Raw genomic sequence first — 27,203 nt, forward strand, 5'->3', positions numbered from 1 at the left:
CATTTGAAAATGTTCAAAGTAATTTTGGCAGTAGGGTGTAAGAACATTTATCTTGTTGCAACTCTGTAAAGAATAGAAGATACATGGAAAAGCCCAAGGTGTCAACCATGATGGGCAAAAGTAATACTTCTCTTACCTTCTTTATTATTGCAAAAATGCATACCACTGTCTAGTGAGCATAAAATCTCACTGAATTAAATTGAAAGTATTGTCTTTTTTCTACTTCAATACCACCTTATTATTTTTGTTTAGTTTCAAAAAAAACCCCAAGTTTGAAATAAGATTAAATCAGTGCTGTAATTCTGCATAATGTGATGCAACAATACTACTGGGACAGACCTCAAATTAGGAAAGAAAAAGCCCAATTCTATCCAAGTAAATGTAAATTTTAAGAATTAAGACTGAATCAGCTGATTTCAATAGTTTAACAGCTCTCTCAGTGTTACTTAAGCAGCATGATATCAGAGGATGAATCAAATCAGATTTCATAGAAAGTGTTTCCATAGTAAGGGAAGGATTAGGAGGTGGAAAACCCCTCCCCTGTTTGCTCATACAGATATTTAGGAGACATGATATGAATGCTGCAAATATGAAAGCATAATTATGGCTCATAGTGGTTCTCTCCATTACATGGAAAGACAGGAAAAAAACTGAAAGGAAAGGCATATGAGACTTGTTAAAAAAACTACCTAAGCTCTACAGAAAACGTGGTCCCACTGACATTGACCAAAGTGCCTGTGGGTGACAGAATTTACTGTTTCATAGTCAAAAACCCAAACAACAATAAACACAAATCTAAGGAGGGCACAGCTACCTCCTGCCTGTCAGAGCCAGCCCCTGCTGGCTGTTTAATCCCTGAGCACCCACAGCAATGTGTTCTTTCCCCACCTGCAAGCCCACACTGGCCATGCTCTGGTGCTTTGTGACAGTCTGGAGTTAAGGAAAAGCTCCTTGTGTTTTCCCCACTCCTTGCAGAGGCTTCTGGCAGTGGCATCAGGATGTGCAACAGTGAAAACAGGGAATATTCAGAAGAAGTTTAATCCCCTTTTCAGTCAAAATATTAAAAACTCATCCTTTCACAAAGGCACAAAGTGAATTTAGAACAAGAAAATTCCTCTCTGCCTCTATTCTCTTGTCCTGGTCAACAAATAACTGAGGTGTCTGTACTGACAAGCTCTGCATTCAAAATGCTACTTGTGGAAAACAATTCATTATCTTCCAGAAGTCCTGGTCAAGTATGTGTTCTAAGAGAGAGCTTGACTAAGCCACAGACAGTAGGAGATGGATATGCTCCAGAGAGGTGGCAACAACTTTCAGCAACAAAAGGCAGCAAATAGATGGGAAAAGTATGAAGCAAGGAAGGAATACATGGACAGGGGAGAAAAGCTCATATTTTTGTTTGCAGGAGAGCAGAGTGGGAATTCAATCACCAGAAAAGAAAGGAATCTTAATAAAAAATACCTCTATCAGGAAAACATCATGTCATTTCACCAGTGTCAACTTTATTCTGCAGTGGTTACCCATTTCTTTATAACAATACCATCAAGATTTGTGTATTTTCTGAGAACAAATATCCTCCTTTCCTTCCATCAAAACAATGAATTTGCAAAGGAATTTTAATGCAAGTCAGCCTCTTTTTTCACTCTGTTTCAAGAACTATTTTTTTTTCAAAAGAAACTCTACTGAAGACAATAGAAAATAATAAATTGAATACATCCGTTTTCTTGTAAGCACATTTTTTTTTTTCTTGCAGAGTGCTTTTAAAGCTGGAAAATCCAGAACATGGGATATGGGAGTATTTTAGTCCACAATCAATCCATCATGCTGGCCTACTTTTAGGCAAACGTGTGTTAAGAAAAGAGAAAAGAACATGAAAGGGAAGTAAAAGCACCAGATGTAATATCTTGTGGTGTGTGCATAGTCCAGCCACTGAACTTTGTATGCCCACACAGAAAAGAAAAAGATGAGCTTGTAGGAAAATATTTCATTTATATTCCTGATAACAAATCACACTGGTTTACCATACATAGCTGCAGATTGCTCTTCCACTTTGAGCAACAACATAAAATGGGTTTAGGAAAGGTGAATGGAAAATTCCTCTTCTGTAAATAGATTTCACAGGTGAAATAATATAAAAAGTGATAGATTTCCTATGCAGGGCAACATACTGCAGCTTTAACTAAGACTGTCTAGTCTCTGCAGGATCCCAGCAGCAGCACACAGAGAAAATCCCTATCAGCAATTTTTATTCGTCTTTCACCCCCTACCAGCCCTAATAACACCTGCTAAATTTATTTGCACACTGTGCTATAGGAAATATAAAAAAAATGCTGCCTTGAATGCTGATTTTTAAATGTCATCTGGAATGCAATATCCTTTGTGATATAGCAGGGTAAAATTCCCTTTCAAGGAAGTCACCATGATCAAGTTTAGGACAGTAGTCCCACAAGGGATATAGAGCATCTCCTGACATCAGCTTGTATTTGTGTTGCTCACAGGTCTATTCATGGTTTGGTGAATCCTTTCTAGTTGCCCATTAGCCTCAGGGTCCCAACCCACCTGTCCTTTCTTCCACTTGGTTCTTCTTTACCAGCAGCACCTCCTGCTCATTTCCTCAATTTTTCAAAGCTGATCATTTTGTTCAAAGGTCCAGGAATAAAATCCCTCCATATCCAGAGATACTATAGGTGTGAAAGAATGTGGGAAAAGCAAAGGGGGAAGTAGCTGAGAGACTGACTTTCATGAATGTGAAGGAGATTCTCAATGCTCTGACTTTCCTTGTCACCACTGAATTGTCCTTTGCCCTTACACCTCCTCACACCACATCCTACCTGGCCAGCCTTGTATCAGAAGCTTCCTGGTGGGATTTCTTAGATCAGTGACCAAAAAACCCAAGTATCAATGGAATTAAATCAACTGCCAGAGAGAGATTTTTGGCAAGAGGTGATATTGGGTGACTGTTACTCATCACAATTAGGGAATCTAAAATTACCATATTAGTAATCAGCCAACTGCTTGTTTGTCACTCTGTCCCTGAAATTACACATCTGACACACATGATGCCATTTCAGGAAATGACATCAAAACCATGTAGGCCTTCTTATATAATCATGATTATTAGTAGAGGGGAGCATCTGCCCCAGTAATTACTTGTGTCCCCTGTACTCATAAGTACCCACCCCTATATAAGCATGTATTCAGCCTGGATTTATAAAAATTTATGCCATAATTTAAAATGTTGTAGATACCTAGTGATTTTCAATACCTCAACATGGCAGTTAAAGGAGATTGCCTGAGAGTTTACATGGTTTATTTACTTTTACTTGCAAATTAATTCTGATTTTCTGCACTCCTGATACGTTAGATGAGAGTAGAAAAGTAGGACAAATCCTTGTGACAAGAAAAAATGCTAAGCTTGAGGGGAGAAATTCAAAATTAAAGAAAATATGACAGGCCTTTGAATCAGCATCCTTCCACCCTTGCTGCCATATATTAAAAGTTGGGGCAATTTCTTGAAAGGTAAACTTGTTTCATTGCTGCTTTTTCAAGTGTGAGCAACTGAGGTACTATAAACAGAAAATCTGTTTGGGGCTGATGGACTGTGGTCCCTTCTGGTATGTGCTGAGACACATCCTAGAAAAGAAACTTCAATTTCAGCAGATCTGGATATTCTGGATCCAAGCCCACTGATAAATCTCCCTGTTTACAAGGCAGCTAAGGAGATTATGTCTGTCTTTTATACCTGCCAAGAAATGTTGGGCTCATACACCACAGAACAATCCATACACGTCTCCACAGACCCCTAAGAACTAGATTAGCATTTATGCAGGCATGAAGGGGACTGGTAATCACACACAGCTGATCCAGCTCACACAGGGACACTCCATGGAATCAGCCCCTCCATTCACACAATAATTCCCCCTCCCCCCCCCCCCCCAAAAAAAAAAATAGACTTTAATATCTTCAATAATACAAGGATGTCTTTTGTGGTTGAACAAAGGAAATAGGTTGATTGACTGCACAGAAATGGCAACAAGGGCTCACAATGATCAGTTGAGCCAACAATAGATAAACAAAATATGTAATCAACTGCAAATGCTTCTTAGAAAACAAAGTTTGTTGCAGAACAAACAAGCAAACACATACACCATAGCCTTCACAATGTGTGTTTAATTATGTGGATCTTTAAAATCCTGATAGAAAATTCCATTTATGTCCCAAAACACATATAGCTTTTCCTTAATAAATATTTATTCATGGTTTAAATATAGTGCTCTTACGTATACAAAAAGAGATTTTTTTACCTCTTTTGAAAAGGTATAATAGAAAGTGGAAAAAAACCCCCCAGATCCAGGAAATGTTTATTAAAATTGTTGTAGCTGGTGAATAACTTCAGGTGTTCTGGATGAGCACTTACTTTCTATAATAATTATGCTCTGGCAGGAAGGAGTAGCTGCAGTATCAGCATTGTGCTGTTCTTTTGTTGCTTGGAAAGCCAAACCCCACACACTTTGTACTACATTTAATTGCAACATAGTAATACCTAGAATTTATTTATATCCTCTTTGGTAGCTGCACAGTCATTATTTTGTACCCTCTTTCTGATTCTTTGTCATATGCTACTTCAACATCCATGTACTCTAGGACTTTTCTGATGGAAACCTCATTAATGGCATGATTCTGGGTGAAGAGAACTCTGCTTATTCAATGAGATAAACAAATCAGTGAGGTTGCTTCCTTGAAAAATCTCATAAAAACCTGGCTCACTGGCTACAGAAGATGAGCTGTGTAGTTCCCTGTAGTGCAGATACTCTGGCTCCAGCAATTCTGATGAAGAAAAAGATATAGTAAAAGGCAAGTATGGGACCTTTTGTCATTTACAGTGCTTAACTCTTGCTTTAGTTCTCTTCAGTCTTTTTGGGACAGCTAAAACTCTCCCCAAGACAATATCCTGGGCCAGCTTTGATGGATTCCTTGTATTTATAGTCAGTATTATTTCTGCTTGCTGTGTGAAATCACCCTGGTGCAAAGCCTGCCTCTGTGGCTGCAGTCTGCTCTCGTGGTCTGGGAGTCAGTCAGTGTGCACAGTCTGCCTTGGAGCCAGGGCTCACTTTCCAACCATTTTTTATTTAACATTAACGATTAAAGCGTGCTCCTGAAACACTTAAAAAAACCTCAAAGCAAGCAGCATGAATCAAAGCCCCAAATCTATTCTGTGATAATAGCAATCTAAAGTCATAGCACATTTTGAAATCAGCGTATCTCAGAGATGTTCACGCCCTTTTCATGCCATTTGCATTCACAGGTGTTAATCTGTTCTGAACTGGGCATCTTACTGAGCAGATATCTCCAAACCCTTAACATTTCAAAGCTGCTGACTCATTGTTTCCTTTGTCTGTTAAACTAAACCCCAGTCTCATAAATTGCTTAAAATATTAAAACCCCCACCATTAGAAATGATGCAAGATAACACTGCAGCATTTCTGAGCCTAATAAATGTCTGTCAGTTACAGGGACTGAAAATTAAAGACATAAAGCTTTCAGGAGAACTCTAGGAAATGCAGGGATTGGCTGCAGCTTTTCTGAATGGATGCACCTGGGGCACATACCCACATGACTGATCAAAGTTCACTCAGGCTTTTTGTGTCTTTACATTTTCCTGTCTATCTCTCCCCTAATCCTTTTTAACTTTTCTGGACTTTTGATCCACAGGTGAAAATGTTGAAGCTGAACAAAATCTCAGTTTTGATAAGAGGAAGCACAACAGACTGAACTGCTCTGCTGGGAGCAAGAGAGGATTACAATGGATTTTGTTGTGCTGTTCTTTCCCCCCAAAACTGCAGGGCCTGTGTTCCAGTGTAAGCCTGATATCAAAATAAGAGATTTGAGGTACACAATTTGATTTCAAACAGTGTCATGAGAACTGTTTTGGAGGGAATGGGATTGGGAAGTAGAGGATTTATGTAATGCTTCCTTCTGCCTTGCTCCCTCCACTGCAGACATTAATTTTGCTTCTTTACATCTTTGATATTAATTAAAAAAAAACCCCAAACAAATAAACAAACAAACAAACTTCATTCCATTTCTGAAAACAACCAAGTGTCTCTCAGTTGGATTTTACTTGTCCATCTGTCCATAATTATATGGCTATCAGCAATATTTATATTTATGAAGCTCTAGTGCACCAAAAGGCACAACACAGAACACATCAAAGGCACTCAGTAGAGTGGAAATAAACAAACATGTTCAGACTAAAACACTGTATGCTTTTCACTGGGAGCATTTCTTTCAATCTACATTTGCATACAATTCCTCAGAATCTTCCTGAAAATTTTTACCTGAACTGAAAAGGTTACACAGTTTCTCCTAAATAACACCATACCTGGATTCTGTAAACAAATATTACTGTTAGGTTTGAAATTGTTCTAAAACTCAAATAGATATAACAAATGTTATGGGTTTTTCCATGGTTCTTGGAAAGAGTAGGAAAAAATAACTGTGCTGGCTGTGTGCTACTCCTTAAAGCAGCAGAGAAGCAGCCTGCAATAACCAGCAATGTAGAAACCCATCAGGGTGAGTGTTAGATGCTCACACTGTGTTGATATCATCTTCAGTCTGCAGCAGAACTGAAACTCCCTCTAGCATATTTTTCTGATTATTATAGTGATTAAAGTTTATCTAAACACATACCACAAAAAGCTGCACAGCCACAGGCACTACAAACTTATTAGCAAAAAAAAAAGCCAACCTAAAATACCATTTCTAAATGGGTCTCAATTTTTCTGCCTCATCAGATGTCACCTTCTTACCTGGATATCATGTTTATGTAACATAAATTCAGGTTTTAATTTTAAGAGCTCTGAGATCAGATATCCTGGACAATCCATATTTCCACACTGCAACACACCAAATTAATCTATATTTTTCTCTTTCAGTTTCTTCCTGTGCAAGCCAGGCAATCGTTTCATGGCACAACATTCAAAATTTTAATGTGTAAATCTTTCTCATCAGATGTGAATTTTGGACATCAAGGAAAAGGTTCAGAAATTAATCCAAAATAGTTATCTCTCAATTATTATGGTAAGCCTTTATCCAAAAGTTATATTGTTTCATAAAATTGTTTGCTCTCTTTTATTCCTGTAGAGGGTTGACTCCCTCCAAACAATTTCTTCAGCTTCTGTTCAAAATATGTGTAATTCATAGAATTAGTCAACATTCTATGTTCATTCATTCAACAAAAAGTCATTTTTGTGTCAAGTGGCATTAGCCCTTCTTTATATGTCTCATAAGAAAGAAAAGGAAAATAATGTAAGGTGGTTGAAGAGAGGTGTAGCATGAAGCAAAAGGTTTAGTCAAAGTATCTGCAGTATCAACACTAATATTTATCTGCTCTTTTCTCTGTCAAATACTAAAATAATGACTGCCTGAATACCACATCAAACAAACCTGGGATTTCCTTCACAACAATTATATCTGAGGACCTATGGCTCCCTAGTAAAGCAAAATATAATTATTTTGCCTGCTGTACAAGCTATGTCACAGAGTGCTGTAAATTAAATGATACAATAATGGTGATAAAAACCTGAAAGTAAAAAGAAAGTATCTAAGGACAGAGAAGCAATGTATATTTTTAGGGAATTTCTAAAGGCAGAGAGGTGTCACAAAGTTATCCTAAATGTCAAGGATTCTCACAGCTGCAACTGCAAAGTGGAAAATAGGAAAATAAATGAATGTCAGTAGGAAATAACCAGGAAAAACAGAGGTAAGAGTAGTGACAGGTGTTTCCAAAAATAGTTGTGCTCTATTGGACATGCAGAGTAAAGAAACTGCACTAAACATAGGCACATTGCCTTTCACTAAGATTTTTATTCATGCTGCATTTTTAGAAAGCTCAGATATTTTAAAAGAACATTGACATTTCAATGTGTGAAGTGCATTGTGCCATCTCTGTGTATCTGGATTTTCAGGGCACAATGAACTGATGAAGAAGGTTAATGGAGACTGCCAAAATAAGCTTTTGTAAACTACAGCAGGGAAGGTCTTGGCACAGGGACACCAACATGCACAGCCATAGACACGCACACAAAAGCACAGCAGAACAGGAAAGGGGACAAAAATGAAACTAAACTCTAAAGACAGAAATCTCTGTGCATTTTAGAGTGGAATGATGCTAAAGGCTGCTCTGAAGTCAATGAAATGGGGTAGTAAATGCATCCATCAGTAGGAGGGAAGATGGCAGTGGCACAGAGAAGAGCGAATTCTTTTCTTGGGCAGATTGAACCATTATTGAAAATGGTCAGGGTTATTGCTAAGTAAAAGATGTAAGAAGGGAGGAAGACAGAAATTGTGTTTACCTCACATAAGAGGGCATAACATATGCCTCTGCCATCTGCTCTGCCCCTGTTTGCAGCTGAGGTCAGCTTCTTATTCATTATCAATGTTATAATCAATCACCAATCTCTAATTTCAATCTCTTCTTGGGCAGAATAAACAGAATATTGTCAGGTGCTATGTTAGTACTGCTTTTACTATCAAGTTAGCTCTAACTATTGCAGATCTTGAAACAATTTATAATTGTGACATTGTTCCCAGAGGAGATTCTGTGTCTCAGAGCTAAGCAAACAGAGGGCAGGTCCTGTGCAGGCAGCTTTTCCCCAAATGTCAGTGCTCAGGATATCCTCTGAAGTCAGATATTGTAAGATGCACGGGAAGCTACATCCCTGCATCTACTAATAATATTATGCACAGCATTTCACCAAGGGTTTTTAAAGTTCCAGGAGCTAGCAAGCATTTTAGCAATTTGCAAAGGAAAGGTATTAGAATATGTAAAATGAGCATATAGAAGAAGTAATTCACACACACCAGTGTGTCAGCCACAGCAAGCTATAACAATGAGGATAGACAGAATGCACAGAGAAAAGGGCAGAGATGCAATATGCCTGTGATCCTCTCTTTCCTGTAGCAGCAAGAGAGGTGGCACAGAGGAGGAGCCAGTAGCACCCTATCCATAAGGCATGGAAGAAACTGCAGAAAAAACTGGGAGAGAGATTTTGGCTTACTGTAAGAAAGGAAGAAGGATCTAGCTAAGGTATGGCATTCCTATAGACATTATTAACTATCTTGTCATATGTGTTGTTCTCTATTTTTATTCTATTATTGCAAAGGACATTCCTTTATCTTTTAACCTTGTCTAGTGACCATGCTGCCTGGGAATGACATGACACATAAAAAGGCACACTCTGCTTGTGCTGACCAGGAGCACTGGCACACTCATACAGGTTTGCATTAGAGATGGTATATATAAATATAATAATTAGGAACGTATGGCATTTAAGCTACCTAATATTACAATGTTAAATTTATTTATCATATCAACAACTTGTCAAGACACTTGAGCTGAATTAATATTGTATTCAATTAAATACCAAATATCTTTTGAAACTAAAAATGAAAATCATGTATATGTACATCTAAAACTATAATATTAAAATTATACTATGCTGAGGACATTATAAGATTTATATGTAAAACATTACAGCACAATAAAAATAGATAACAATGTTAGTTTTTGACTCAAGCATCAGCTGTCTTATTTCAATGTATAATTTGTTTTCAATAAACTTTCTGAAAATGTTCATTAAACATGGAAACTATCTGCAACATAGTAAGTGTGTAATTTGGACAAACTCCAGAATACCTGAAGGGTGTTAGGCTTGATTTATGCAACGCATAGAAATGGACAGAAATTATTCAAATACCTTTATAACTCACTTGTCAGTGTTTCTGCCAAAGAATGGAAATACTGAATTTCTACAGATAATACCTAAAGAGGAAAATTATATAACTGATGTATATTGATTTTTTTTGCATGTGAGATGAGAATTACTGTAAATTGGAAAGCTGTGTATGCCAGTAATCATTTGCTGTTCTAACCCACATTTCATGTCAACATTCCTATGGATGCTGTTTTTCTTGCACATATACTCATGGAAATAAGATAGTAGCTGCATTTCTTTTTAATTTCAGAATAAATTAAAACTGAAACACATTCAGCATACCACACTTTGATATTCCATTGATCTATCATCATTGCACTACTAGAATTGAAACTGTGACTGTTGAGCTGCTTTCCTTAATAAGGGGGATGGCCACTAGAAGCTAACCCAGCCTCAAAACTCAGAATAGATAAACTAGGGGGATGGAAACAGAAAAATTAGAGAAATTATTATGAGATCCAAGGAATGCATGATAAGCAAGAAGCAAAGGTGAGAGCAATTAATATGTAAATTAAAAATAAAATATAAACCCCAAAACATATGTCTGAGATTTAGGACATAGAGAATTTGGGGATGTGAAAATTAAGGGTCATAATTTTTCGTGACATTAAAACGATAAAATCTACATTTAATTGAAAAGGATGAAATTTTTTAGTTTCCAGTTTATTCATCTGACAAGGGAACAGACTCATGATAAAAGGCTGATTAACCACTTAAATCAAAAGCTGTGCAAAAATCACAGAGCTGAAGTCCTAGGGTAACCACAGTAGCACTTCCTTATTGTGATTGTTGATGAAACATTGCCACCAAATACCCTCCTGCATTTACAAGCATCTTGGAACTCATGAAATTGTTCATTAATATTTTTGTTCCTTTTCCTGATTCTCACCAAAAAAAAAATCTCTAAGATGGGATGCTTTATGGATACAACTATTATGGGGGTTAGAGAAAATTACTTTTGTCCAATCTTCCATAATTTCTTGAAGAATCCAAGGGGTCAGATATTCCTATGAAACTTGGACACAGGCAAGATTTCAAGCCTAAGAACACCTTTTAAAAGGAGTTTGCATTTTGGCACTGGGAATTTAGGGTCTCCTGCTTTTCCCTGAAAATCACACATCTGTATATTCCCACATTACAAATTACAGCTGTATTTCAATTACCACAACAGCTAACTTCTAGAGGCCTTTGATAGAGTCAGATCTCTGCTGATTTAGAGCTCACAAACTCACAAAGAAATAAACATTATCCTGCTTGAGGGACACAAACAGAGGAAACGGTTGTAAAAGTGTGTTTCAGAGTCTGGTTATTTTACTGCTGAATACAGAGAAACTAGATGCATTTTGCAGATTTCTGAGTGCCAGTTAGAAACTCAGTTGATGAATGATTCTGTCACTGGTATCAACTAACAGACCATACTCTGGGATGTATAACCCTGCTGACACCACCAAACTGCAGCATTAAGCTAGTATTGCAGGGAACAGGAAAAGGGTGTGTGTTAATGAATCCTCCTTCTTGTGCTTCACAAGCTCCCAAACTGAAAATCAACACCAAGCAGTTTATGAATTAGGCCTGAATATAATTCTGTGTGTCAAGGCAGGTGGGCATGTTGCAAGGAAATGTGATGTTCTGTAAATGGATAGCTGAGGAAGTTGAAAGATTCCTTGTTGAATATCAGGATTTAAATGTAAAAATGTACAGTTTCTGAAGTTTTCAAGCTATGATTAGAGGACAATGTAGGAGAAAGGCAATATGTTATGTTTGGAGCTGAAACAAATAATGTCTGCATCATAAATCTTTAATGTTCAAAGTTACCCAGTTACTTTTAAATTAAAAGTCACTGACTAGTCCTCCCCGTTGTAACTTTCTATTTTAACATTTTAAAGTTCTCCATAATGTTTTGTCTCATTCTATTATCTCCAAAGGACTTTGATGAGTTTATTAGAGCAGAGGGTGAGCTGGAGTTGTGCAGACACAAACCACTGCAAAGCAGCAGTACAGAACCATCACTAAGTCACAGGAATTTATAGCTCAGGGAGCCATAACTGTGCAAAGAGAAACAGTAAAATGCAGTTATGCTCAACCATCTGGGTATATTTTCCTACAGTCAACTAAAAATTTAATAGAAAAGGGTATACAATTAAATTGTGTCATTTAGTAATGTACAAGGTTTGGTTTGACGATTCAGGGAACAGGAAGGTTTTACACAATAACATGAAATCCTTTTCTATTAAATGAAAGTGTCATTTTTGCTTTCTCTGCATAGCTGTTGGTAATTTTTACCTTACAGAGTGCTATTTTACTTTTACCAGACTAATCACTGAAAGCTTCTTTTAAGACAAGATAGAACACCCCTGTCCTCTTGTGTGTCAAAATGATAATGATTCTTTGATTCCTGTAATTTGCTAGTGCAAACAATTTTAATTTCTTGCTATGTTTTCTCTTCCACACATTACTGCAACTGTCTCCTTATGCCCTTTTACTCCAAGCCAGGTCAGAAAGAAGAAGAAATGACACCAGAACAGCTTTTTAAAGGAATTACTTGCGACCTGCAAGATTTACAGGGCAGCAGCTAGCAACAAAATAGACATATTTTTGTCATAGTTAGAGACCAATGAGCAGAAAAACCTGATGGGATAAAATTCCATTACACTGGATCTGTGGTAGAGCTTCAAATCTGACAGAAGCTCTTTTCCCAGATACTGGAAGCTCCTTTTGAACGTTGGGAATAGAAATACCAAGGTGCTTGACAGAGAGGGAGAAAAGCAAAACTAGTAATTTGAGAAGATTTTGCTTAAAGTACACACTTATTTGGACTGAATCACAGGCAATCAAACCTGGAGATCACTGAACTGTTTTAAGACCAGGACTGAGCAGGGAATCATGCAGGGATCTCAGAAGTTAGTTCCTTGTAATTTGAATTGAGATGCAAAAGACATGAAAAGAATGAGAAATTTTAGGTGACCACAACTGACCTGCCTGTTCCTATTGTCTGGTTACAAAACCAGCACTTCCTTCTGAGGCTAAATATGGGCAAACATAATTTGGTTCTGCATCCCTTCTCAGGGTCCCTCTCCTTTTTAATGGTTGAACAGCAAATTTATGTGTTATTAATTTCTACAATGAACTTATGAGATTGGTAACTTGCTTTTTGCTAACAGGGGATTATAAAAAAGATGTGGATTTAACACTATTTCTTAGGAAAACAGTGAATTTACATAAAAATCTTGCACCAAATGTTGAAAGTTCTGGAGTATATAATTCACTGCTGGTGGTTAAAGTCAAACTTTCAGGGTTTTAACCTGAAATTAGTGAACTCAGAAGTCATGTTACAAAAGTATTTTTTTCTAAAAGGTAATTTTTTATATCATATTCTCAATACTTCTTTCCCACCCCAAAGAATCAAATCTGTTGCTGTAGCTCAGTACTTTTTGTACAGTAACTACAGTCATAGCTTAAGTTCTGCAGCTGTACTTGAAGCATGAACAGCTTCAAATTTGTTTAGCAGCCCATTCAACCCTTAAGAATGCTAAAAGCTCTTTCTGTTCCTCTCATACCTTCCAACTAGCACGCCACAAATGTCTCATCTTACCAACAGCATCACCATAAGATAAAAATGGTAAAACATTTTATATTATTTACATTGATTTCAAGCGAATTCTCAAGTTTCCATGGCAAAACACATCCATCTGGTATTTCTCACAATATTTATTAATTTATTCAAAATCCCTATCAGAAATTCCATGTACATGAGCACAGAAAATTTGAACAGATCAAAATGCACTAAATTCCCATAAATACAATCTTATATCACTTCCATCTTGACACACTCCTATGCAAAACTCATGGATAATTATCTCAACAGAAGAGCTTGAAAAGTGAATGACCCACTCTGTGCGTTCTGAGAAGGCAAATTAACTGATTTGAATAATGTGGATATAACAGACACCAAAGAAGCTCATTATTCAACATTCTACTGAAAAAAAATTACTTATTTATATTCCCAGTGTGGCTTTAGATTTTGGTCGACAAAGTTGTTTGGGGCAGGAAACTTCAGGTGTTCTAAAGTTCCCCATGGCATGGGGCTGCAGCATTTGCATTTGCATTTGCATCCCAAACCTCCTGCTGGATCTGTGTCACTGCCAGGAGTGGAATTGCAGTGTACCATACTGAGGAGCACCTGAAATTACAGCTCACCACTGATGACACCAGCCTGTCATTAGGATACTGCTAGTGTTTTCTCAGGCTGCTCAAGGACAACGAATTATAACAATGATTAAACACCTGCTGGAGATGTAAGAGATGAGATGTTTTGCAGAAAGCATGTTTTCAAAGAGGTGTTGCTTTCTTGGACCAATGAGCCTTTTCTATTCTCTATGGCACAAACTATTCTATATACATGTAGTGTTTCTTTAAATAAAAGTTTTCTATTTCTTCTCCACTACACAAAGAACTATGTTGCATTTTTCTTTTCGCTGCTGTCCGATAGCTCAAATGCAACACCAGCCAGCTCTGTCATACGAGAGGATTAATTATTTGTTTGGAACAGATTATGCTGCTTTGTTGAAATCCACTTCAAGGTGGGGGAATAAGGAGAAGGCCACCCTGTTCTTTGAGTGCAGCATGCTTAGGCAGATGGGACTATACATATGGATGAAATAATTAAGATTCAATGTGTAAATGCACTACGCATTCTGCCCTCCCTGCAATTAAGAGATTTTACTTTAGGCTACGGAAGCGTACTCCTACAAACCCCAACCAAAATAACTACAAAGAACTTTCTATATGTTAAGCTAAAAAAATATTCTAAAGAGGAAAGTAAGGCATGATATGCCATAACTGTTTTTCAGCACAGTAATAGCAGAAACATAAAGGTGTTACTCCAAAACGGGATTTATGAATTAGTTTCACTTGTGTGTATATATTGATCTGTATGCTTTGCAACACTCTACCTTCAATTAAAACATCCATTTTATTTTTTCTTTTAAGAAAAACTATCTTATAAGAGTAGATATTCAAGGAAACTGAAGTAATAAAAATTAGAACAGCAGCTGGGCTACACCATGTTTTCTGGAGGAAAAGCATTATAGTGATCTTTATTGTTTTCAACTGTGTTAATGACACTGAAGGGATTGCTCACAAATGTTAAAGAGTAAATTTAACCTTTAACCCAAGTGTGGACATTAAAACCATATTCTGAAAACTGTCCTAGAACAACATTTTGCCCCCAAATTATTCAGTTGCTATTCTAGATGATCTTCAATTTGAATCCCTTTATAATAAAGGCTAATCATATTTTGTATGATACTTTACCTTGAAATTTCCAATCAATTGTATTAGTTTGCCATGAAATATTTCCTCTAAACTACAGATTTGCGATTGACATATTCAATTATGGTATTTTTGACCATATGTTCCCTTGAAACCTTTCAAAACCAGGATGAAAACATGTTTTTGATCCCTGTGACAGTGTTAAATGACCAATACACATTGTTAAAGGTTCTCAATCCATGATAGAACCTTATGCAAAAGTCAGATTACCTGCAGTCATAAAGTCAAATGAAAATAGACAGAGGACACATTCTTGAAAAGTCAAGTGCAATTTTGGAGTGGTTTTCCAATTCACTATTGGATCTTTATAGCCAACTGTGGGTTTGGAGAAAAATATCATTAAATATGCAGTTTTGTAAGTTTAAAATATATCCAAATCTATGGAAGTAGTTAATTACTTTAAATATAAGTATTTCTTTTGACAACAACAGGAAAACATCTGCTTTCATCTAGTACCAAATCAACAAGCAACACTCAAGAACTGATGCACTCACCACTAGATCTGATTCTGGTCAGAAGGAGGGATTCAATGCACCTGTTAAATTCAAATGAGATATAAGTTTCTGTAAGTTCAGTCTTATTCTAAAAGTGTTTCTTCTCCTCCTAATCAGTCAAAAATTACAACTCTACTTACAGAAAATTACATCCATCATTTCAAGTTAATATATGTTAAATAAATGACAGAGATTTAATCCAAACAAGATGTCTGAGATTCTGTTCCTGTTTCTCCTTCTGGGTAACACATATTTGATTTGACTATGCATTTAAGAGTTGAGCTCTCGTCTGTCACTCATCCTGACAGCCCTTCACTGATACTCTCTGTTCTGAGATTAATAAAAGCTCTGAAGCCTCCTTAACCCCAGAGTGAAGAGAGAAAGATGGAAATGGACTCAGCCAGCTGCCACCAGAAAAGCCTTGGATGTTCCTGCTAAAATGGGAACCAAAGATTCTCACATGAATCACTTCAGAAAAGGTAACTTGCCTTTGAATGACTTTCAAAATCAGATCAGCAACTTCCAATTTTATAGTGTGTTGAAAATGTATTAGCAGCTATATTCTTAATTATGGTATATATGATGAACTGTCATAGTTCTAAGAACACACCTTCATATAATCAGAGAGGTTAAACTCTAATCAGAAGAGAATATAGATAATATGTTTAGAAAGATGATAATTTCAGAGTCTGATTTCTCTCACACCACTCAAAACAGAGTAAACTCATGGCAGTTACAACTGGGGCCAGAGTATTTTACCTGCCTGTAACCTGTGCAAACCTCTGGGTTGCAGGTGGAGCTGGCTCATACATGGCCAACTGCTTCACTGGGAAATCTTGCAGATATCTTGCCTGGATTACTGTATATTATGGAAATTTGGACACTATTTTTGCATGTGAGAGAACAAGAAAGCCTCATGAAGCAAATGAAAGATTTTGGCCTCATAGCAAATTAAAATATTCCAACTACTAACATATCTAAATTTCATCCTAAAATATATGGTTCTTTTTTTGGAAGGAAAGACTTTCTTCCTCTGAATATTCTGTTCTATAAGAGGGTTCAGGGCTTTGAGTCAAGTCATATGAGCTCATGAATTCTTTGGGAAAAAGAGCATAACACTAAACTTTGGGTTGTGCACGCTGGCTTGTGTAAATTCCATTCATAAGGGTCTAACATTTCTCTGTGTATTTTTAAAAAGCTAGAACATAAAGCTTTAGCAGGGACAGCTCTGGTCTTTCAAGTCTCCATTTAGAACCTTGTCTACCATTATCATTAGTCTGGGCTCTTCTGTTAGAAGACAACCCTTTTCTTCACATACTGTACAAATGCTAATAAAAACTACTTATTAAAATAAATGCTAAAATTATTGCCTCTAAGAGTCAGCCAAAGTGGTTTAATTAAAGATTTTTCAAGTGAATAATGCTTTTAAAGCCAGACAGAAGACAACCATCAAGCAATATCAATTTACCTGGGTTATGTCTTTTCAGTTGATACACAGAGGAGACCTAAGTTGAAAATCTTTTCCAATCAATTAAATTTCAGGTCCATGGAAACATTTAGAGTGTTTTGTTTTCACTTTGTCATGGAACAAAAAAAGATCCAGAAAGCTCAGGACTGCCACAAAAAAACCCAAAAAAACAAAAAAAAAAGTTTATGGACTATCTTCTTCTGTTTCTAATGAATGCAGTGCTGTAATCTTCAAGATTACTTTTGAAGAGAATGCCAAAACAGCTGAGTCAGCTTTTAATGGCAATATCATTATATGTGAAGTTGTACCATATTTCCATCTTTGTTGTGTGCTGACTGCCTTCAGGAAGTGTGGGAGGAGCATGTGATTTCAGAATTATTACAGTTGTTAAATATAGAATGAATGTTTCTCAAAGTTTCAAATGGGAGTTTGAGCTAAAATTCCTTTTCAACTCTCACCAGTAAGACTTCTTGGAATTTTATATAATTTTTAAAAATTCCCAAGGCTATTCTACTAACTTTGCTGTATTTGTTTTTGCTTGTATACCTATTTACCATATGAAGAGCTGGAAGAAGAAATTAATGTCAACATCATAAAGAAACTTATTCAACATGGAAATTTTAGCCATGCTGTGCCCCACCTGATAACACTGCACAGGAGGGAATCTGTGTCACACCAGGCACCTCCAAATGGATGCTGCAGTTTGAGTGGTACTTTGTGTGTACAAGGAGGAATAATGCAAATCAAAAAACCCCAAGAAATTAAGAAAATAGGGGAAGAAATATGTCACATAAATGCTTCCCAGTCTCCCATGAGATTCATCCATAAAGATGTTGCAACCATTTAACAAAATTGAGCATAGAGCTCTTTATGCTTTGGCTGCATACAAAATTTGGTTGCAGATATTCAGCAGGCTTGGTATAGCAGCAAGAAGATTCAGATACTCAGAAAAATGAGGCATTAGACCTAATGTAAAGTTACCTGCTTCATGGGAACAGTTTATATAAAAACATTGCAAATATGTGGGAGAGCATGGATGTGAAAATAAACAATAAATTAGATTTTGAAGGTTAATGTGTCCTTTAAATAAATCGCAGAATTTGGGTGATCCCTTCTGTTCTGGTTTGCACTGGTAGTGATATCTCACAGTTATGATGACAGATCAGCATGCTAAGGGAGCAATCATCCATGTAAATTTGTCTGACACCAACAAGAATCAAGAAGAGGGAGGCAAAGAGACCTTCTACTTTCAACAGAGGATAAATATGGTGTAAGAGTAGTGCATTTGTCAATACCCAGGCACAAAAAATGCAATATTTAAAAACTCAAAGCACTAAATGCAGGAGTCCTTCATCACACAGAAGTCCTGCTGAGGACAATGCAAGTCTTGCCTGATGAAAGGCTGTCCCAGAGACATGATAAAACAAACAGTGGTTATTTCATACTGCCACACTTAAACATAAATGGGTAAATTTCAAGCATAGCAGGAGAGCAATAGAAAAACTGTGGCTTAAGAAAATTGCTAAGCAACATTTCAGTACCTTTCACTTTCACTTACAAACTTCAGTAACTTTCACTTACAAACTTCTGCTAGACCAACAAATACAGCAATACTGGAGAAGAATTCTTAAAAGCCACCAGAACTTAGGTAAGTTCATAAACCTTTAAGTCAGGGTACAAGACAACAAGTTTATTGACACCACTAATTTGGGATCTTCTTTAAATAGCACTCTCCAGCTTGAATCACTAAGAGAGCTGGAAGTTCTGCTGCTTATAATACAGTCAATACAGTATTTATGTTGCAGGCAATACCATAACTATTATTTGTATTGATAATGCAGGTAACAGGCTAAGTATTGTCTCTCTAATTCCAGTGCAAGCACTACTAGAGAATCTCCAGTGTTAAGATGACAACAGCTGCTTTTTAGTGATTCTTTTATTCAAAACTAGAAAGATTAATTTCCTGAAATTAAAAATATTAATTTCCTGAAATTAATCTGCTTTTATAAAAACCATGAAATTAACAGATTTAGGGCTAGTAGTTTTCCTCTCCTTGTTTTCTGGGGTCAATTCATGAATACTTTTAAGCTTAAGATGAGGAGATTTTGTTTTTTTTTCATTTTTTATTTTTAATTTTTAGTTTTTAAATAAAAACTTATTAAAGTAATTATTGAGTTAAGTAATTTACGTACACAACTAAAATTTCAATAAGAATGTATTAATGTTCTACTTTATAATCACCTATCAACATTGCATCTTAATACATCAAGAAAGATTAATACAAATTTTGTTAAACTACTATTTGAAGATATAGTTGCTACAGAAAAGCAACATTTTAAATTTCAGATGGAAAAATGTAGTGGTGGGAATCAAATGGCTTGTCCAAGACTGCAGAGAAAATCTGTGGTACAAGCAGGAAAACCCTGATTCCTACCCTAGTGCCTTCACAGCAACATCCTAATTCCTTTCAACTAAAAAAGAGAAGAAATTTTTAGGTCCATGTATGTGAACACATATGTATTTGTGCACTGGGTACAAAGCTGGAAGTTCTGCTGATATTTTTACACCCAAAAGCATCATGCTGCATATCCCATCAGAGTTGTTCTTTATTATATTCAGATGTAGTGACAGTAACAAATCCCAATAATTGCAGTGATATGCTTTGAAATAATTACACATGGATATGAAGCTAATTCCAAAAAAAAAGGCCAAAGTTTCTCTATCAGAAAAGCACTTTTAATATTATGCAAATCCTACCACTACTGCCTTTCTTTACAGCATGTGCCTTGTTCAAAAGCAGGGAAAGCAGGGACTAAGTCCAAGTCAGGATGCATGTGCTCCAAATATGTTCCTCTCACTAGAAAATAAAAGCTTCTTATGACTAGATTACATAATGCTTCATCATAAATCCTCATAAACACTTCAGCCACCTTTTCTTCAAATGGCTTTATGCCACTGGCTTGACAATTGCTGCTTCTGCTCTTTTGCACAATATGAACAAACCACAAGGCCAAAACTGTCTTCTGAATAACTACATGAATTATTTTATACATGCTGAAGGTGGTTATCTGAGTGATCTTACGATTTAAAAAAAAAAACCTCTTAGGACACTTAGGGACACAAATCTCACCATATTTCCATCCCAGAACCTCTTCACTTTGCTGCTGACTCACTTCCAAACAAGAGTGAGGAGAGTCCAGGCTGAGTGTGGAGTGTTTGCTCCTGCTGAGAGCAGGGTCAGCTGTGAGGAGCTCAGCAGCTGCAAGGGGCAAAATCCTTCTCTCACATTCAGTTAATGAACACACAAAACAGCTGGAAACCTCCTGGGTGGGCTTGACTCCTGTTCTGTCATCAGCACCACATCTTTTTGCAAGCATCTGCAAACATACATAATGTATCTTCCAGTTTAAACTTTGAATAAACTTAGGGTCAGTATGGAAACAACAAAAAACTAACATCAAAATCTTAGTTTCTTCTGGCTTTTAATGTTATACATTTGTTCACCTTTGATAGCAGATTGCATTTTTTATTTTATTCTGCAGCAGAAATGTAAATAGACAGTGAAGTACAGACAAGGTTCCAACTATTCATATGCTAGTTACATTACAAGAAATCCTGATATTTTCCAAAAGGTATTTCTGAGTGTGGATACTGAAAAAAAAAGCATAATTACTGCAAAATAATTTTAAATATTATTATAAACCTGTAAGTTCTATTTTGAGAAACACTGCTTCCTTTTAGATTAATGGTGTGTTTGTATAATATGTGAAATTCACGAATCATATATAATAATGGGAAAGGATTTTTTTACTTCTCTGGTATGTATTTCTGTTTAGTCAGCAAGAAATGATTCAGATGTTAAATGATAAATGATTGCTCTGTCTACAGCCCCATGTTCTTTTACAGACTCCTTCAACAGCTAATATATCTGAAATTCCTAAAACACTTCTAAGACAGCTTTTATTGCTGGTAAGTGTTGGAGCTGTATTTTCCACGTGCAATCGTCTTTCATTTGATAGCATTTTTTCTTTTCCAACCCAGTTTGAATGGAGGCAAGTAGTAGGCTTTCTATAGAGCACCATGGTCAGAATGAAAACCATACTTATCATGTTTAAAATTCTCTGTAAAACTGTTGTGTAGCTTCATATACCTGTCCTGGTAGTCACCCTAGGACAATACCTTAATATAGCTTAAGCAGAGAGGGAGGATGAGCTAAGTCTGACCTCCAAGGACCAGTTAAGTGTTGCAATAAGGAAAATCATATTTTAGCCTTTCCAGGAAAGACCAGCACCATCTGCAGTGACTCTTGTTTAAGATACCAAACATGGAACACTCTCATGCTGGGCTTCCCTACATCAGACTAGTAACTTAAATCTGAAATTCTTCAAGTTAATTACAGATTTTTTTTCTAAGATTTTCCAAATACAATACTTTGTCAAAGTGACCAAGTCAAACTTGATGTATTTTAAAAGATCATTCTGTAATGAAAATTACTGACTGATGACTACTGTGAAGCACTGTTTTAATTTGATAGCATAACATGCCGAAAAATGGTGGCTCTCAGAAAAAAACCCCAAAAAAACAGTTTGAAGATTAAGAGCTCTCATCCTCTGCCTATATTGGCTGGAAATTAATATCATATTATTTTTACTCAAAGTGAAAAAAATAACATTGTGAATTCCAAATCACAAGAACATTGCATGACATTTTTTAAATAAAACCAGCTTCTCATTTCAGTATGGAATTGTTTCTGCTGGCTAAGCAGTTGGTGTTGGAGAGCAGGCACAGCTCTTACCATTTAATTCACCACTATTCATACCTAAAAGATGATGCATGACATCCATAGCACTGACAGGATTTGAGCTATGGGAAACTTCAGCCAGTTATGTTGACATTAATGAGCTAAATCTGGCTTAGAACATTCCTTAAAGGAGCACAGCAGGAGTGGAATGAGGGCTGTAATGGGTCTGACCTAAACTGAGGCCACTGCCTGTGGAGGGCTTTTGTCACTGTCACTGTCACTGTCACTGTCACTGTTGTGTGATTTGCTTTGGAGCAGTTGCTTCCCCCTCTGGAAAAACATGCCCCATACACAAAGAATCTCATACCTTTGTGTAACACCAAATAGGGCTTCTCCTTGCAGCTCCTGTGCAAAGCAGCTCTGAATTTTATCTACATGCATTACTGCCTGCAGGCACCACAGGACCCCAAGGCAGTAATAGGATGCACACAGAGGATATAGGAAAGTCCAGACTCTGTTTATAATCCAACTTAAAAGAAGCTAAAGTGAGATGAAGGACAAGAATCAGAATGAGTTGACACTTTTTTAATGCATGGATGACAATGGTTACCTCTGAAGAGTGGTGTAATAACTCTGGTACCCATTATGTAAGAGTAGAGATTTGAATTTGTAGGGAGATTTGAATATTAGCTTAAGGAGAAACAACCCAAATGAACAAATTCCCAGACTTTATGCAAATTAAGCAAATTTCATATATTATAATAACTTAGCAAAGTATTCCATGTGGCAAACATCTGGTCTTAGGAACTAATGCACAGAGAATTATACAGGCAAGTGAAACAGCATACAGCTAAATTATAACAGTAAACTAGAAAATGAAAATCTGTATTAAAATTGTAAAAATTGTTATCTATTCACTGCACAGAAAAACTGCTATTTGTCCACTGAGTGTATTTTACCCCATAGTTTGTAAAACAGTAGAGAATCACAGAACTTACTGCATTTGTTTCACAATCATACTTCTAATTTGGCATACAAGCAGCTCAAATGTATCTAAAGATCATTCAATCTGTTTAAACTGCTGGGAAAATCATTCCATTCTACTAAGAACTAACAAGCTACAAAGGAAAAAGATGCACAGTAATGACAGAAAGTGACCATATTACTCTTTGCAGTAATGCTTCATGCTGAGTGTTCATTTGATTGGACTTAAGCCAAATTGGAAAGCATCTTTATATATAAATTTTATACTTCCCAGAACATCTTCAGATAACTTTATATTGATTTAAAGTAGAATAATATTCATTTTAGCATGCTGAATTTAAAAGTTCTGAAAATACTCTTGGTTTCAGAACTATACTCTTATTTTGTCTTTAATTTATCTTCCAGGTACAAAACATAGCTGAAGCTTGAATGAATTAGACACTAAATCCCTAGTTAGGAATGTCAAAACTGACAACTTTGGTTATACTTGCACACTCATCCTGCTGTTGGACAACAGGGATTCTGTGCTCCCATCTTGTTAGACCTAAGATTGCCCCATTGAATCACAAAACCATTGAAGCTGGAAAAGGCTTCTAAGATCATCTGGTCCAAAACTTTCCAGTCCACCACTAAGCCATGCCCCTAAGTGACACACCTACAAGTCTGTTAAATACCCCCAAGGAAGTTACATGCCAAAATTGCATCTGAACATAACCTGACTTGTGAATAATACCATCAGGTCGACTTGAAGGCTGTAAATTACATTATTGAGAGCAGGAGAATATCTCCTACTATGGGCCCAGTGACAAGAGACAGAGGTCAGCACAGCAGGCAGAGAAGGAAACAGTGCTCAGCCATTAGGGAGACTAATGGGGTAGATATAATCTGATAAATGTACAAACAGCTCACATTAATTGCTGCATTCATGTATGCATAAACTATAATGAGCGATAAAAGGTGAAAAAAACATGCTTAGAAATTAAAAATACATTTTGTTTAGAAGAATCTGAAGGCATATTAGAGAGAATGTGATGATAGAAAAAGGAAAATTACTGAGAGATAAATAATCTACTGATTACTGTACTTTTTAACCATATTCAGCTTGATTTATTTCAGGACAGATTCAGTTGCATGATGCTTAGATTGTGTGAGAGCTAGAATAATGGTTTTACATTATGAGTATTTGCTCAGTAAAATATGCTTTAGGCTGGTTTGTTTGATTTTTAGCCATCTCATCTGGCACAGCCCAGAGATGAATTTGAATTGAATGACCAGCAAGCCCAGGTTCAGGCTCTCTCACATCAGCTCTGTTTATGCTGCTGGAGCTGCTCTGGTTTGCTTGAGTTTGCTCTCAACTCTGACAGCACAGCCAGGCAGATTGAGGCTCTGTGCTTTCCAGGGTGTGAAAATTGCTCCCAAACTTTTTGGGACATGTGTTATTTTCTGCAGGAAAACATAAAAGGAGGGAAACCACAAATGTTTGCTTATTCAACATAAAGCTCTGCCCTTGTCTGCAGAATTAGGCTCCCATATGTTTTCCTTTCTGAAGTTTTTTATTTTTTTCTTTATGCCAATAATACCAGAAAAAAAAAAAAAAAAAGAGTTAAAGTTAAAAATGTTGTCACTATCCAAACGAATATGAAATTTCATAAATATTATGGCTTGTGCTATAGCACTTCAAAAATACTTTAAACAGATGGGCTAGTGAGACTGCCATTCATGTTTTAGCAGTCAAGAGGCATGTTTAAACTGCTGGTTAAAACACAATATAAAGCACATTTCACACGTAGTGTCAGAAAAAAAAGGCTTGTTTCCTAAGCAATTCCAAATAATAATAATAATAATAAAAAACCCCTAACTGGATGACATAATATTTTATATAACTTTAATTTCTTGATAAGAGTGCAGTGGTCCGAGAACTGCTAAACTGTAGAAGTAAAAGAAGCAAAAAAGAAAAGAATTCTGTTTCTCTGAATAAAGTATCACAGTATTTTTCAAACAACTGGATGAAAAGCTAAAAGCTGGAAGTTTTGTATACTCCTCTACACCAGAAAAGCACAGTAAGACTCCTAGAAACCAGGTAGGGGAAAAATATTTTCTTCAAGTGACAGCAGTCTAATGGAGATAAAGAATGAGGATAAGAATTTCAATCCATATTTTAATGAAGATAAAGGTGACAGATAAAGGAAGATGAGAAGGAGAAATGTGTTCTGTATCTTCCCCTATGATTTGAGATTGTCTCATACTGGAAGGACATTAGTTGACCTGAATGGTCACACTCCAGAATTTCACTATATAACAAATTCCCCAAAGCAATCTGCTCTATATCATCATCTTTTAAGTACTAAAATTTAATTATTATAGGTCACTTTGATTTTCTAGTGAAGATTTCAGTTCATTTATTAGCTCCACAATGATGAAACACAAAAGTAACACAATATGAGCAAAAACATGAACTGTAGACTTATATCATGAAACAGAATTCAGTTTTAACTCTCAAATCTAAAGGAATCCTTTTGCATAGGGCACAGAAGTATCCTAGTACAGGTTTTGGAAGGGAACAGAGGAGGCAGAGCTGCCTCTGAGAAGGAAAAACTACTGCTGGGAACGACTTTCTGCATTTAGAAAAACCAAACATAATGTCAGTTCTTCCATTTCCAGCAGGTGAAACAGGGAAAACCAAGCTCCTGTGTTGTTCCTTGAAGCCCTGTAAGAGATAAGGAACCGTGAAGCCTTAGCCTTACACTCCACCTATCTCCACGAGGATGTAAACTGAGCTTAGATAAAGTCTCCCACAGGACTTGGTAATCATTCCTGCTCGGGTCCATTATCTCAGCAGCAAAACACATCTCTTCAGTCTCAACAATGAACAATAGCTTAAAGTCAGATTCTAATCTTACAGGTTGGCATTCACAAGTGTTAACAGATGATTCTAGGGCACAAATATATTCATTGGCTATGCAACTCACTTTTTTGTTGGGTTAAAACAAGTTGAAGTGAATACATCTCTCCCAGCTGCATCTGGAAACACTGTTTGGAGCTTTGGATTCCTTTGCCTTCTCCTTTCCATTTGTGATCCTTATTCTGTAAGACAGTGATAAAAGAAATTAAAAGTAGAGAGTTTGCATCACTTATTAGAAAGTGATCTCTGCCCAACTTAATTAATTTATGAGAGTTGAGCAATTATTCTAGAAGTAAAACTATGCATAGAAAATACAAGTAACTTGTTTGTGTGTTAGGCATGAGGGACCACTCAGTGTTACTCACTATCCCTTACTTAAATTAATTCTCTCATTTGTAGGCTATTATTTAATCAAGTCTCTGTGGAGTCTATTGCTTGCTTTTATATGCTCTGGATTATTTGCATGTATTTTTTAGGCAGCAGATATGTAAGAGCAGTACTTTACTTGAACTCCAACGCAGCAATGAGGTATTGGATATCCTGTCATTTATTCTCAGACCTGCTGCTCATACTGTGCTGTGCTACCCAAATGAACAGGATCAAATGGGGGCATGAGAGAAAAATCTGTGAAAATAGCTGTGAAATAGATGGATCAAAAGTAGGTTTAGGCTTATTTTTCATTTTTAACCACACTTTTGTCACAGATTCAGGCACAGGGAATTCTTTCCCTTCTCCCCAGGCCCAAAAAGAAGGATCTCTACAGGAATCATTAAAGTGCAGCTGTTATTTTCCCACTAATGGCTATGCTGGACTACATCAGGAGGAGAAAAACTCCATAAAACACCATTTCAGGAAGAAATTTAAAAATAGAAATTCCAACTCCCAACGATTATGACTGACAGAGAGCAGAGATGGATGATGCAGGCAGAGGGGATAGTAGCAGCCATAACTCTGACTTTGCTGCCATTAATGTTTATGTTGCCTATGAAGTGGTTTACCAACATGCTGATGGACTGGCATAATGTGCAAGCACATGATTTATTCCTTCAGGCAGCAGCTATGGGAGAACACAACCACAAATGGAAGTTTCAGTAGAGACGGCTTCAAAATAGAGAGATTTATCTTGACAAGGAGAGAACTGCAATAAAAGATGTATTATTTGGTGAAATAACTGGTGAATGCATTATCCTGTCAACATTTAACTGTTACAATCAACTTAAATAATCAAAGCTGCCCTAGAGTTTTTATTGTTTCACATTAATTTGAGAGTAATTTACAATTTTACTCGCATTTGCATCAATATAAATGGAACTACCAAGTTAAATCTCAAAGTTATGTGAAACAAGAAACATTGCACACTTTAACACTCACATGCCTACTCTGCAGACCATGCATTCTCATACAGGCTGCACTTCAAACCAGCAGATGAACTTGTGGACACTGCTGAAGGCTCATGGAAAAATCCAACTCGGACTTTTCCCAGACTCTTTGCTTTCTCAGCTTCAGC

This window comes from Erithacus rubecula (assembly GCF_903797595.1).
Source record: "Erithacus rubecula genome assembly, chromosome: 9".
Lineage (NCBI taxonomy): Eukaryota > Metazoa > Chordata > Aves > Passeriformes > Muscicapidae > Erithacus > Erithacus rubecula.